The 14,672-nt window shown below is 40.6% G+C and overlaps 1 long non-coding RNA gene across 1 annotated transcript; it reads left to right on the top strand.

Moving 5' to 3' along the window:
- Window positions 1–504: 504 nt before the first annotated feature.
- On the top strand, window positions 505–11,412 carry LOC116328234. Its single transcript, XR_005611509.1, has 3 exons — window positions 505–554; window positions 2,233–2,406; window positions 11,356–11,412. It is a non-coding gene; the product is annotated as an uncharacterized LOC116328234 (long non-coding RNA).
- Window positions 11,413–14,672: the final 3,260 nt, after the last annotated feature.

The following is a 14,672-nucleotide window of genomic DNA, read 5'->3' as shown; positions in this document are numbered from 1 at the left end:
TCTGGACTCAATCTGCTGGAACAACAACAACCAAGGTCCATATGGTCTATATTGTGTCGAAAAAAAGAACCACAAGAAGATGTAAAATCTGTAGAGAAGCACTTCTACCAGAGTGCTGTGAACAAGGCCTTACAGAGTCCAAATGGACACCTGGACTTGTTGCTCCGCTTCCTCCTGGGTCTTTCACTGCAGACCAATCAGACTCTCCTACGAGGTCTGCTGACACAGACAGGAAGTAGCTCACAGACCAATCAGGTCACAGTCCAGTACATCAAGGAGAAGCTTAGTGAGAATCTGTCTGCAGAGAAAAGCATCAATCTGTTCCACTGTCTGAATGAACTGAATGATCGTTCTCTAGTGGAGGAGATCCAACAGTCCCTGAGATCAGGACGTCTCTCCACAGATAAACTGTCTCCTGCTCAGTGGTCAGCTCTGGTCTTCATCTTACTGTCATCAGAAAAAGATCTCGATGTGTTTGACCTGAAGAAATACTCTGCTTCAGAGGAGGCTCTTCTGAGGCTGCTGCCAGTGGTCAAAGCCTCCAACAAAGCTCTGTGAGTAAATGTGTTAACTTTAGTTTAAGTGCATTTGTATTTATATGCTCGTTAACAAAAAGCAGGTGTGATTACCTAAAGCAACTAACAAAATAACCCCCAAAACCACCGTAATGGGTGCTGGCGTCTGAAAAATGTATAAAACTATTCAGTGATCATCAGTACTCACTTTGTTCAATACTGAATACATGTCGGCATTTCTGAAATTTCTCTGGGTGCAACTGTTATCAAAGTTCCATCCAGACCTGGCCTTCATGAACTCTTCTGAAACGATTACAAAAAAAATAAAAAATTGACACAATTTTGTTGTTACCAAAAGCACATTGAACTATCCAGAGTTCTTTTACTGCTCTGTTCTCTCTTCACTTCTCTCTCTGATTGTCTCCGCATATTGCTCGTTAGCAGTGTTAGCAGTGTTGGACTTGAAAAAAGTAATCAGTAACTAATTACTGATTACTTCCCCATAAAAGTAATCCCGTTACTTTGCTGATTACTTATTTTCAAATGTAATTAATTACTTAGTTACTTTGTTACTTTTTAAAAACACGATTTACAACCTGAATAGGTAATAAAGCAATAGATATTTCAGCCCAATTCTACTTTTTCTGCATAATCCATCATACAAAATGTAATCAAATGGAAAAGTCTCTTTTTTAAACTTATTTTATTAGTTTTAATAGCTTTAACTTTATGCATCAAGCAAAAATTAAATTATATGCAACACTCTCTGACTGAAAGAAATTTGTTTAACATTTAAAGCTATTTTCTGCACATTCAAGCACATAAAATAAAATATTTTTTGTGTTTACAGTCAGTCTTTCAAATAAATGCAAGTGAAACACAGCAGAAAATAAATAAAATCAAAGACTCAGCGGTCCTGTTGCTCTATTTTCACCTGTATAGCAGGCGGATGTTTGACCTGGTGCAGGTGTGCGGCAGCAGTCCGTGAAAGAATCTGCGAGTTTCAACAAAATAAAATAATATAATAATAATAATAATAAAGTTCAACATCAGTAACACCATAGCACCCATCCAGCAGTATATAAACTCCGTCATGCTAGCCAGTACGCAGTACGAGTTATTGTATCTGTCTGTAAAAAGTCAGCACAACGAAAATAAAGTCCACCTAAACTTGGTTTATATCTGACCCAGACAGACTGCAGGTCATAACTTCTTACCTGAAGTTCAGTTCACCTGACACTCAGACCGGCGGCCGCCTCGAGTCTCTCCTCCTCCTGAGACTATTACCTATGTTATTCTGTTCCCTCCCAGACCATGCAATATTACCCAAGAGTACTTATTGAATATTTTTTTTCATCCCCCCATCATATGCTGCTACTCCCTTTATTCTATTGCACAATACTGTGTCACTTTCTAGAACCGCCTGCACTGATAGTTAAGTTATTTATTCACCAGGATATAGTTATGTATATTACTTTGTTAGAGTTATCCGATACTATGTCTTGCACTATCCTACTGTATATTACTGTACACTATTCTTATTGTATATATTGTATATCTTATATCTATTTCATTTGTTCCTCTGTCTCTCCTGCTGCTTTGAGCATGTACATGACAAAAGAATTTCCCTCGGGATAAATAAAGTTGTTCTTATTCTTATTCTTATTACACTTGATCAAAAGTAGTTTTTTAAATTGTTTTTTCTGTTATTTTTCAGACTGAGTATCTGTAACCTGTCAGAGAGAAGTTGTGAAGCTCTGTCCTCAGGTCTCAGCCCTCTGTCCTCTAATCTGATAGAGCTGGACCTGAGTAACAATAACCTGCAGGATTCAGGCGTAAAGTTTCTGTCTGACGGACTGAAGAATCCACACTGGAAACTGGAAACTCTCAGGTGAGATCAAGTATTTTTTTAAATCAACTGACAGTATTAGCAAATTAATAATAAGGTAATCCTTTAATAAGAGGAGATTTGGAGGTGTTCTGATGTGCAACATACTCTTATGTTGAAAGATTCTAAAACAAGAAGTAGCTCCTGGGAACTGCTTTCTGTTTTGTTGCTGTCTAAGTTGATATTTGATGATGAAAATACTGATAAGTTTGCAGAGTTGAATCCACAGCATATAACACAAATATTCTCACACCTGACAATATGTACATACTCACGGTGTTGGGTGCTGAAGATCATAATTAGAAATTTAAATTATAAATTTATTCAAATGTACATTCACGCGACACTCATTCAGACCGTGAGCCGTGGCTTTGTGCTACAGACATTTCTGCATCCCTGCCATTCAAAGGCACTTTGTTATATATACTTTATATATGTAGTATTCAAAACTGAACTGTAAGCTTGGTGTTTTTAAAGGAAGCAATTTTAATTCAGTGTTTTCATTAGTCTATATTTTATGCATTTACTACCACTAAGAAGAGAACAGACGCTTAAGGCCTGGACAAGTTTGAAACCTTTCGTCCTTCACAATGGAAAATGGGTATCACTTTATCCAGCTTCTAATTTTTAAATTCTGCACTCACCTTTGCCGTCTCCAATATCACTGAAGTTCAGCCAGATGCTGCTCATTTTATGTTTTCACTTTTTCGTGACACCCTTGCATTTAAACCTGTGTCTGCGTGTACCTTCCCTGTAACACTTGCTTTCTTCTGAACATTTACCCCCATAACCTTCTTTAAATAGTGGCATGATCCCAGTCTGTCTCTTAATGTGATTGGCCACATGATGTGTCCATCAGAATAAAGTCCCAGCCCTGCTGGGATGGAATATCAGCAAGCCTGAAAATTCTTTATTAACTGACATAAGAAATTACGTCAGGGACCGAATTTGGCCGATGGGCCATAGGTTTGACACCCCTGGTTTAGACAGTTTACCATTCTATGTTCTACTGAGTTAACTCCAAGCTAAATAGCAAACCAGCTAACTGCAGCAACAAGCTGCGGCTGGTTTTCATTGTGGATGATAATGTATTTTCACACTCATCATTCATGGCATCTTCCCGGTGTTGGGAAGGTTACTTTTAAAATGTATTCCACTACAGATTACAGAATACATGCCCCAAAATCTATTTTGTAATGTATTCTGTTACGTTACTTTGTCAGAGTAATGTAACAGAATACTTTGGATTACTTAATATGTTATCATGCTTTTTACAACTACAGTATTTTCACGACCATAAGACGCACCGTACTAAAAGGCGCAGTCTCAGTTATGTGTGCCATTACTGTATTTAACAAACATATAAGGCACACCTGATTATAGGGCGCGTATGCATATTTAAAAATAGAGCGTGAGCAAAACTGAGTTTGGTATTCACATTTTTATTACTGGTAATCGTCATCAATCAAACCCATCGAAGTCCTCATCATCTGTTTCTGAATTGAACAGCTGCGCTAAATCTCCATCAAACATGCCAGGTTCACTTTTTTCACTGTCAGAGTCACTTTCCGTGCCATGCGGCTCCTCGGAAATGATGCCGGCTTTTGTGAAAGCTCGAACAACAGTGCCAGCAGACATGTTAGCCCAAGCATCTACGATCCATTCGCAAATTGTGACGTAACTCGCCTGGTGCTGCTTTCCACTCTTAGTGAAACTGGTCTCCATCGGTCATCCATCGCTCCCACGCCGCTCGCAGCCTTACTTTGAACGGCCGGTTCACACCGATGTCCAAAGGTTGGAGTTTCTTTGTCAGGCCTCCTGGAATGACAGCAAGCTTAGAGTTCATTTGCTTCACTTATTTTTTCACATCGGCTGTGAGATGGGCACGCATAGAGTCACAGATCAACAGTGATGGTGATGCATCGAAAAAACCACCTGGTCTCCTTACATACACCTCCCTCAGCCACTCTTTCATCATTTCCTCATCCTGCCCTTTTCATTTGCCTTAACGATGACTCCTGCTGGAAACTTCTCTTTAGACAAAGTCTTCCTCTTAAAAATCACCATAGGCAGAAGTTTCTGTCCATTAGCATGGCAGCCAAGCACAACAGTAAAAGAAGACTTTTCGTGCCCTGTTGTGCGTATCGCTACCGTGCTGATCTCCTTCTTCTCCACAGTGTGACTCACCAGGATGTTGAAAGCAGCAAACACATCGCCAACAAACACATCCAGCCCAGTCACATCACTAACGAAAGCACCGAGACGGACCTCCTTGGAAATGTTCAATTTTCATTTCTTCTGCTAGCGTTACTGCTTTTAGTCGAAGGGTGGCCGTAGAAACACTTCTCCCACTCGTTCTTTGCTCGATGATCCACTGCTCGATACTTTCCTCCAACTCGGGCCACCTCGCCTTATGTCCGCGGAAACTCAGCTGTGTCTTCTTGACCTGTCAGAGCTCGTTTTCCAGCTTCCTCCACTTGCGAACCATCGATCCATTAATCTTAAATTCTCTCATGGCTGCTCAAATTCCATGTTCCTCCGCGTAGCTGATGGCCTTCAGTTTAAACTGTGCTTCATAAGTGTGTCTCTTTGCCATTTTCAGGGTTATTAAAACATCGATGTTTTGCATAACGCACATACCTGTTCTTTTATATACAATCAACGCCCACACTTCTCCCTTTAGTATTCTCATGGTGTTCTCTACTACGTCCTCCTTACAACAACAACAACACACAAGGAACACTGCACTATAGGGCGCGATTTTTGAAGAAAATCTAAGACTTTTATGTGCGCCTTATAGTGGTGAAAATACGCTACATGAATATACTATTGCCGTGTGATTTATTACTATTACTGAAGCCTACTCACCATACCAATACTAACGAGATGTTTAAATTTTAACATAAAATAAGTAATAGTAGGGTGCACATTAGGTAAGGCTGCACTTTTTGCAGCGATCTCGTATAGAAAACTATTCCGTGCCTATATAAAACAGGTCTGCGGCTCCGAACCGTAGTAAAGGGACCTCTGGCTAATACGTCGTGTTCATGTCAGGCTCGTAGCGGAAAACTAGCTTTACTTTGTTGTCTGGGTCAACTTTGCTAGCGAGAGACAGAGAGAGGCGTTGAAAGGCTGCTCCAACAAAACTTATTGTTTCAGAGGAAAACACGAACACAGTGTACAGTCGAGTCTTAATAGCTTACTTACTAGTGATGCGCGAATCATGAACGAATCGTTCAATACTCGAGAATCACTTTACTGACTCGTGAATCATGATTCACAAGCGCAACTGACTCACTGACTCATCCCTGTTGCTGTTAGCAAACTAATTTCATTAGTAGAAATATATCTAGCTTATAATTCAAATTGTGAAGAAAAACACAACATCCAGTATCTTAACAAAAACATTTCTGCTCTGAACTGGAAGAAAAAACCCTGAGTAGAAGCTCACATCAAGACAATAGCTCCTCGGTTCACAGTAGCATCGCTCTGCTAACATGCTAACAGCACATTTGAGCTACTCACCCCCTCCCTCCTGTGCTGAATCATAGAGCGAGCGAATCACTCATGACTCGCTCACCCCTCCCTCCTGTGCTGAATCATAGAGCGAACGAATCACTCACTCACTCACCCCTCCCTCCTGGCTCGCAGCTACTTCTTCTTCTTCTTGGTTGGCAACCAATGTTAAAGGCGCACTACCGCCCCCCCTGGCACACAGCTCAGTGGACATTTAGATGAGAAAATATATATTTGACACATGTAAGGAAAATACTAATAAAATAAAAATAAACAAAAGAAATGTTCCCTTTAGAAATTCTTTTGCTCTTTTTTGCTATATGAAATAGTTGTTTTAAGAATCACTCATCTTAGCAGTAGGATATACATTAAAAGAGAAACAAATTAAGTTTGAGTGAAAATGTACATTTTTTGCACTCTCTGGTCAACTGACTCAGTGACTCAAAAAACCCGATTCACTTTGGTGAGTGACTCATTAAAACTCGATTCAGTAAAAAGAATCAAATTTACCATCACTATTACTTACAACTGGGCTCGTCAGGCACTCTTCTTGGCTGCAGTGGTTTTTATTATATTTACATGCTTCCAGCTCCCATTTCTGCTCGGTGACAACTTGTACCTTTCCACTCTCCTTTTTCTCCCTCCCTCGCTCACAGACACATAACGGGTATGGCAGTCCATTCTCCCTGCAGCACGGACTACACTGCCCATGAGGTTACATTCTTTAGGGCTATATGTAACACTCTGCCTATTGCCTTCACATTAAATAATTTTTTGAATAATAATTTTTAAAAATATGTCCTCACGTCATTAATGTGGGCCGCAAGGAGAAGTGAAATGGGCCGCGAGATTGAGACACAGGCATTAGAGCTTCTTAATGCGTGTTTTGTTTGGGTTTCCACCAGAGTGGAATTACCAAAAATAGAGAGGGGGCATAGCCTAACATAAGAAACAGGAAAACAACACCGTGTAATCCCTTTATTTCAACAAACTAACTGTATTCTTAATACCCTCTTTTAAAATGGTAACTGTAACGGAATTCAGTTACTCATATTTTATATTTTAAATACGTAACAGCGTTACATGTATTCTGTTACTCCCTAACAGTGCTTATGAAAAACAGTATATAAAACAGCTAGTACTGCTGGGACTTCATATTTTTATAAGCTAATGTGGCAGCACGAGGTGGAAATAAAGTAAATACTCTTCACAGTTTTAAAAAGACAACGCCACCCTGGGAATTTCACCCAGAGAATACTGGAAGTAACACTAAATCACCAAAAAGGCACTTAGGTTCGCTATACTCAGTACAAAGACGAGGTTCAATGATAAACAAATTGACAATTTATTAATAATTATTTAAAACACCATATAAAAGCACAATCATAAATATTCATGTACAAATATGCTTAAAAAGGTATTCAGAGCTGAGGCTTACCAGTGGAGGGGCAGGGATGCCACACACAAACTAAAAAAAAGAAAACACACCAAGACACAAGTGCAGCACACTATCACACACTCACACTAATAAACTAAACAAGGCAGGTGTGTACACGCAAAGGATCCCACCACCAAGGCACCCTAGTCTCCTCCACGTCGGCGCTCCGCATCTGAATAAAAGAAACAAAGAAAATTTTAATATATCACAACAAACTAATGTGTAGCGCTGGGGGATAACCCAACTGCAGGACCACACTGGTGATCTACAGCTAGAAAAAGGGCCTCCCACCAGTGGCGTAACAAAAATCCAAACTGCAAATCAAAACAACAGAAAAACAACATACAATCTGGATAAAACTGTAAAATATGGAGCAAACGGAATCGCCGTATTGCTCCAACTTGCCGTCTACACGACTACAAGTTAATGGTAAATCAATATGCACGCCAGCTGACTCCGATAACCGGCATGCATATGGCCGTTGTCCACGCCGACGTCCACTGTAAAAGCTGGCAGCAGCAAGGAAAGAAATCTCGCAACGGGAACAGACGGTAAAAGCACAGCAAAGCAAAGCAGCAGCACTTCAGTTCGCGTAGCGTGGCGTAAAACTAAGGCCCACACTTCCTGCAAAGCACAATAAGTAATTACTATAAAAGAATAATAAAAGGCAGAGATCGTAACAAAAGTTGATTACGTACCGAGTAAGCCGCGTCATAAAACATGAGCAGAATGGCTCAGAGGAGGCTTCTACAGCTACGACCTACAAACAATAGCCGTTCACCACCAATTAAGGTAATGTACACCTACAATGAGTAAACACCTACCAGCCGCGATGGAGGCTTCAGAAGTGTAACCCGCAAATAATCTCGGCAACACCAAAGGGAAGTCAGGTGACCAAAAAGGAGATCACAGGTAAGCGATCCAGGGACACTCAAATGGCCACTATTTATACTAGCGCCCCCTAATGCGCCAGGCTGAAAGTGGGTTGGACCGAGGGATAACATTCATCCTGCCACACTAACATGAGCCAATCAGTGAAAAGTCTAGGCATCAGAGTTGTATGTGGCTGTGAGAAGAGTGGGGGTACATGCAGTGATGCTAGTGTTAGCCACGTTAGCTTCAGCAGGAAGTCAGTGTGAGACCAGAAGAGTGTCTACATCAGCAGGGCTCCATTTCAGACTGTCGGTGTCGAGTCCTCTCAGGAAATTTGTGAAAACTTCCTACACGTCTTTATTGATAAAGTCCTATCTGTGAAAGCGCAGATTTCCCATTCTCAACCCTTCTATCCCCGTCCTTAGCTCTGCTGTGTTTGACAGGTTTGAGCCAGTTTCTCTGCTCTGCCTGCAGGAGTTGGTTTTTCACCTGAAGCCCTAAGGTACCCCTTATGATGCTCTCCCTCCGTGATTTTTCAAAGAGGTTTTCCTCACCATAGCACCATTTTTCCAATCCATTGTAAAAAATTAGTAGTCTGTCCCCTGGTGTTGTACCTATGAATCTTAAACCTGCAGTGATTCAGCCTCTACTCAAGAAACCTGCTCTTGATCCTGATATTATGGACCTATTTCCAAACTGCATTTTATCTCAAAAATTCTTGAAAAGGTAGCTTACAAGCAATCAATGTGCTTTTTAGTGAACATTGTATTTTAGAAATTTTCCAATCTGGTTTTAAAGCTTTACATAGTACCGAATCTGCCCTTTTAAGAGTGTTTAATGATGCACTTTGTACACCCTGGTTTTATGTTAAAGTGCTTTATAAATAAAGATGGTGTGGTATGGTATTTTAGCTTTATTTATATCTTACACAGCAAATTTCAAATTCATTCAAATTCAGTTTTAAAAGCTTTTATTCAAATTAAGCAATTCACATTCAGATTTAACTTATTCAATTTGAGTTTGTGATGGCATAAAGTTCTGCCCATACCACACAATCACATGGGATTTTTCTGCCGTTCATGGAGCGCTTAATTGGCCTCTGGCCCTTTAAACTGTAAGGGGTTGTAACTTTGGTTTCTTTTGGCCAATGTAGATGATTGACTCTTTTTAATCGTTTGGTCCAATAGGATCACAGTAACAATGCCACGTTCATGTCACTTAAACCAATCAGAAGTTGCAAGCCCAAACCATAGTTAGCCGTGGTAGCTGCTGATAATCACGATGCTATCGTGTAAAATAACGGAGGAAATTGGGATGACAAGCCAGTTTCTGTCTTAGCGCATTTGCACCGCTGTGTGTTTTTGTGGTCTTCTTTTGCGGCTCTTTCAGTGAATTTTAGTCGGAGTGCGGTGAAACTTGGTGTTTGGAATTGGTGATAGCTCTGGAAGCAAACTAGCCTTTCTTTAGCTGGTTACATAAGGTCTGGAGAATTCCTGGTTCGGTTTTGTTTGTTTAGCGGACTTTTGTGCATTTACGTAACTGCTCTTTTAATCATGGCATCAATATCAATATTTTCTTTATTTCTATACACCGTGTGTGAGTAACGGCTGACAGTGAGGATGATATCCCTGAATGCAGTAAATCCTATTTTCTGTTGAAAGTAGAAAAAAGTAGTAGTAGAGCGCAGACAGAGCTGAAAACTGGTGCCTGTTTGATTTAGTCCTTGAAGCAGAAGTGGTGTTTTTACTGAGATCTTCTAATGATGTTACAGTCAGTGTGTGGCTCTCTCTGCTGATAGGACTGAATGTGTGTGGAATAAACTGAAGCAGTGCTATAAAAGCATCATTCAGTCATTACAAGGCCCAGTCCAAAAGACCAGCCAATCAAAAATGGGAATTCCAGAGCCTGGCAATGCCTGGAAGCAGCAGGTGTGCCACCTATGGCAGCTGAGGTCACGTGATCTGAGTGTTTGAACCACGCGTTGGAGCAGCGTTTCCAAACATCTGCACTTCAGAAGTGTGGAAACGTCACTGTGGAGCATCTCATCCCTATTTAAGAGTTCTTCTTTGCTTTGCAAAGCTAAGCTTGCAAACAGCACCATAGTTTGTCAATCACAACCAATCAGAATGCTCCTTATGTCACGTCACATGAATCGTGTGTTTTCCTCCTTGATTAGCACCAAAGAACTAAAGAAAGGCTAAAAGGACATTCGGCCAATCAAATCCCTCCTAGGAACAGGAAGTCTAGAAAGGAAATGGAGCAGAGAAGGAGAATCACCAGTTTAAATGTCTGAGATTTAAACTGGTGACCCTCTAAAGAGGCTTTTATTGATTCTATTGTTTTTTCTTTACAGCTTTTTTCACCACATAAACTGTTTAATATCAGATTTAGAAATAACTCTTGAATAGTTTTTCTACATTTCCACTAAAATGTTACACAAATAATGACTTTCTGACTTTATTTTGGACTAATCTAACGACTCAGCCTGGCTATGTTGGACTTAGTGTGGAAGCAGCTCCCAGTTTGAGTTCAGGAGACAGACACCCTCTCTACTTTTAAGATCAGCTTCAAACTTTCTTGTTTGGTAAAGCTTATAGTTAGAGCTGGATCAGATGACCCTGAGCCATCCCTTAGTTATGCTGCTGTAGGCTCAGGCTGTTGGTGGACTTCCCATGATGCTCTGCTTTCTTCTCCACTCCCCTCTTTTCACTCCTGATGCTTTTATATGTCACTACTGCATGTCCTTAACTTTTGTCTTCTCTCTCCTCAGTTTGTGTTTTGTTCTTGTCTCTCTGAGATCATCTCTTCTCTTTCCCCTCGCCCTGCAACCAGTAGATGCTCCTCCTGGAGCCGGTTTTCACTGGGAGGATCTTTGTGTCAAAGGGAGTTCTTTCTTCCCACCATCACCAAGTGCTGCTCGCAGTGGATTGTCTGATGGTTGAGGCTTTCTCTCTGATATTGTAGGCTGTTACCTTACATTGTTAAACAGCTTGAGATGACTGTTGTTGGGAATTGCCCCTTATAAATAAAGTTTCATTGGATGGATGTAAATGGATAGATGTTATTGTATGTGACAAAGAGAAAATGATTGTTGACAGATCGATTGTTGTTTTGTGTGTCTGCAGTCTGTCAGGCTGTCTGATCACAGAGGAAGGCTGTACTTCTCTGGCCTCAGCTCTGAGCTCCAACCCCTCCCATCTAAGAGAGCTGGACCTGAGCTACAATCATCCAGGAGACTCAGGAATGAAGCTGCTGTCAGCTGGACTGAAGGATCCAGGCTGGAGACTGGACACTCTCAGGTATGGAGAGAATGTCTGATGGAGGAGGAAGAGCTATTTCCTGTGTCCTTCACTCACTTCCTGTTTCTTTCCTGCAGATGAGACATGAACAATCACACATGCAGGAATATTTTCAGGGACAGACACACTAGTCTAGCTCGATAGTACATGGATATTTATGTAGGGGGTCTCCAAGCAGTCTGTTTGCAGGAACATTAATGATAACTGATAAGTCAGTTCAATTCAATTTTATTTATATAGCGCCAAATCACAACAAAAGTCGCCTCAAGGCGCTTTATATTGTACGGTAGATACAGAGAAAAGCCCAACAATCATATGGCCCCCTATGAGCAAGCACTTTGGTGACAGTGGGAAGGAAAAACTCCCTTTTGACAGGAAGAAACCTCCAGCAGAACCAGGCTCAGGGAGGGGCGGGGCCATCTGCTGCGATCGGTTGGGGTGAAAGAAGGAAAACAGGATGAAAGACATGCTGTGGAAGAGAGACAGAGATTATTAACAGATATGATTTGATGCAGAGAGGTCTATTAACACATAGTGAGTGAGAAAGTTGACTGGAAAGGTAAAACTCAATGCATCATAGAAATCCCCGGCAGCCTACGTCTATTGCAGCATAACTAAGGGAGGATTCAGGGTCACCTGGTCCAGCCCTAACTATATGCTTTAGCAAAAAGGAAAGTTTTAAGCCTAATCTTGAAAGTAGAGATAGTGTCTGTCTCCCGAATCCAAACTGGAAGCTGGTTCCACAGAAGAGGGGCCTGAAAACTGAAGGCTCTGCCTCCCATTCTACTTTTAAATACTCTAGGAACAGCAAGTAAGCCTGCAGAGCGAGAGCGAAGTGCTCTAATAGGGTGATATGGTACTACAAGGTCATTAAGATAAGATGGGGCCTGATTATTTAAGACCTTGTATGTGAGGAGCAGGATTTTGAATTCAATTCTGGATTTAACAGGAAGCCAATGAAGGAAGCCAAAACAGGAGAAATATGCTCTCTCTTTCTAGTCCCTGTCAGGACTCTTGCTGCAGCATTTTGGATCAGCTGAAGACTTTTCAGCGAGTTTTAGGACATCCTGATAATAAAGAATTACAGTAGTCCAGCCTGGAAGTAATAAATGCATGAACTAGTTTTTCAGCGTCACTCTGAGACAGGATATTTCTAACTTTAGAGATGTTGCACAAATGGAAGAAAGCAGTCTTACATATTTGTTTAATATGTGCGTTGAAGGACATGTCCTGGTCAAAAATGACTCCAAGGTTCCTCACAGCATTACTGGAGGCCAAGGTAATGCCATCCAGAGTAAGAATCTGCTTAGATACCATATTTCTAAGATTTTCAGGGCCGAGTACAATAACCTCAGTTTGATCTGAATTAAGAAGCAGAAAGTTAGCGGTCATCCAGGTCTTTATGTCTTTAAGACATTCCTGCAGTTTAACTAATTGGTGTGTGTTATCTGGCTTCATGGATAGATAGAGCTGCGTGTCATCTGCATAGCAGTGAAAATTTATGCTATGTCTTCTAATGATATTGCCTAGTGGAAGGATGTATAATGTAAACAGAATTGGTCCTAGCACTGAGCCCTGTGGAACACCATAATTGACCTTAGTGTGTGAAGAGGACTCTCCATTTACATGTACAAATTGGAGTCTATTAGATAGATATGATACAAACCACTGCAGTGCAGTACCTGTAATACCTACAGCATGTTCTAATCGCTCTAATAGGATATTATGGTCAACAGTATCGAACGCTGCACTAAGGTCTAGCAGGACAAGCACAGAGATGAGTCCACTGTCAGAGGCCATAAGAAGATCATTTGTAACCTTCACTAAAGCTGTTTCTGTGCTGTGATGAGCTCTGAAACCTGACTGAAACTCTTCAAATAAGCCATTCCTCTGCAGATGATCTGTTAGCTGTTTGACTGTAAATCTCGATTGTAAATCGTGTTTTTAAAAAGTAACTAAGTAACTAAGTAATGAACTACTTTTGAAAATAAGTAACCAATAAAGTAACAGGATTACTTTTTGGGGAACTAATTAGTAATTAGTTACTGATTACCTTTTTCAAGTAACTTGACCAACACTGCTCTCCACTGCTGTGTAATCATTTATTGTAAGTGCAAATGTTATCAGGAAATGATCAGACAGCAGAGGGTTTTCAGGAAACACTGTTAAATGTTCAGTTTCTATGCCATATGTTAAAACAAGATCTAGAGTGTGATTAAAGTGGTGGGTGGTTTCTTTTACATTTTGAGAGAAGCCAATTGAGTCTAATAACAGATGAAATGCCATGTTGAGGCTGTCATTTTTAGCATCTACATGGATGTTAAAATCACCCACAATAATTATTTTATCTGAGCTGAGCACTAAATCAGATAAAAAGTCTGAGAAATCAGAGAGAAACTCTGTGTAAGGCCCAGGTGGACGATAGATGATAACAAGTAAGACTGGTTTCTGGGCTTTACAGCTGGGGTGGACGAGGCTAAGCATCAGGCTTTCAAATGAATTAAAAGTCTGTCTTGGTCTTTGGTTAATTAATAGGCTGGTGTGAAAAATTGCTGCCACACCGCCCCCTCGGCCTGTGCTTCGAGGTTTCTGGTAGTTAGAATGACTCGGGGGTGTTGATTCATTTAAACTAACAAACTAACTAAGTCATGTTGAGAGTTTCATTAAAAGTAGACCTACAGTTAGGTCCATAAATATTTGGACAAAGACAGCATTATGTAACTTTAGATACACTTTATTAGGTCACAGGTGTAGTGAACCTGAGATAGTGGCCACTGTGTACCTAATAAAGTGTCAGCCATGTGTATGTTTCCCATGCTGTATGTACATAGTCACAGTGACAGTCAGTGACACTGACAGAAGGATGAAACAAGGCTGCAAATCATTTCAGTCTGTGGTGTGACAAAGAGGCAGACAGGAGCAGCTTACATTTGGAAATGGCAGCTTAAATACTGGAAACTTATAAGCTAATGCTGCTAATGGGCCGTGTTAAAGTCAATATTTCATTCTCGTTCTGTTGTTTGAGAAAAATAACAGAAAAATATGTACTTGAGAACAAACTTATTGTTGATTCAGCTATGAATGTAGAGTTTGTCAGAATACATCATGGTCACACAAATCCAGAGTGGAGCAAAGAACCTACT

Source organism: Oreochromis aureus, linkage group 3 (assembly GCF_013358895.1).
Source record: "Oreochromis aureus strain Israel breed Guangdong linkage group 3, ZZ_aureus, whole genome shotgun sequence".
Lineage (NCBI taxonomy): Eukaryota > Metazoa > Chordata > Actinopteri > Cichliformes > Cichlidae > Oreochromis > Oreochromis aureus.
This window is presented reverse-complemented; position numbering and strand designations above follow the sequence as displayed.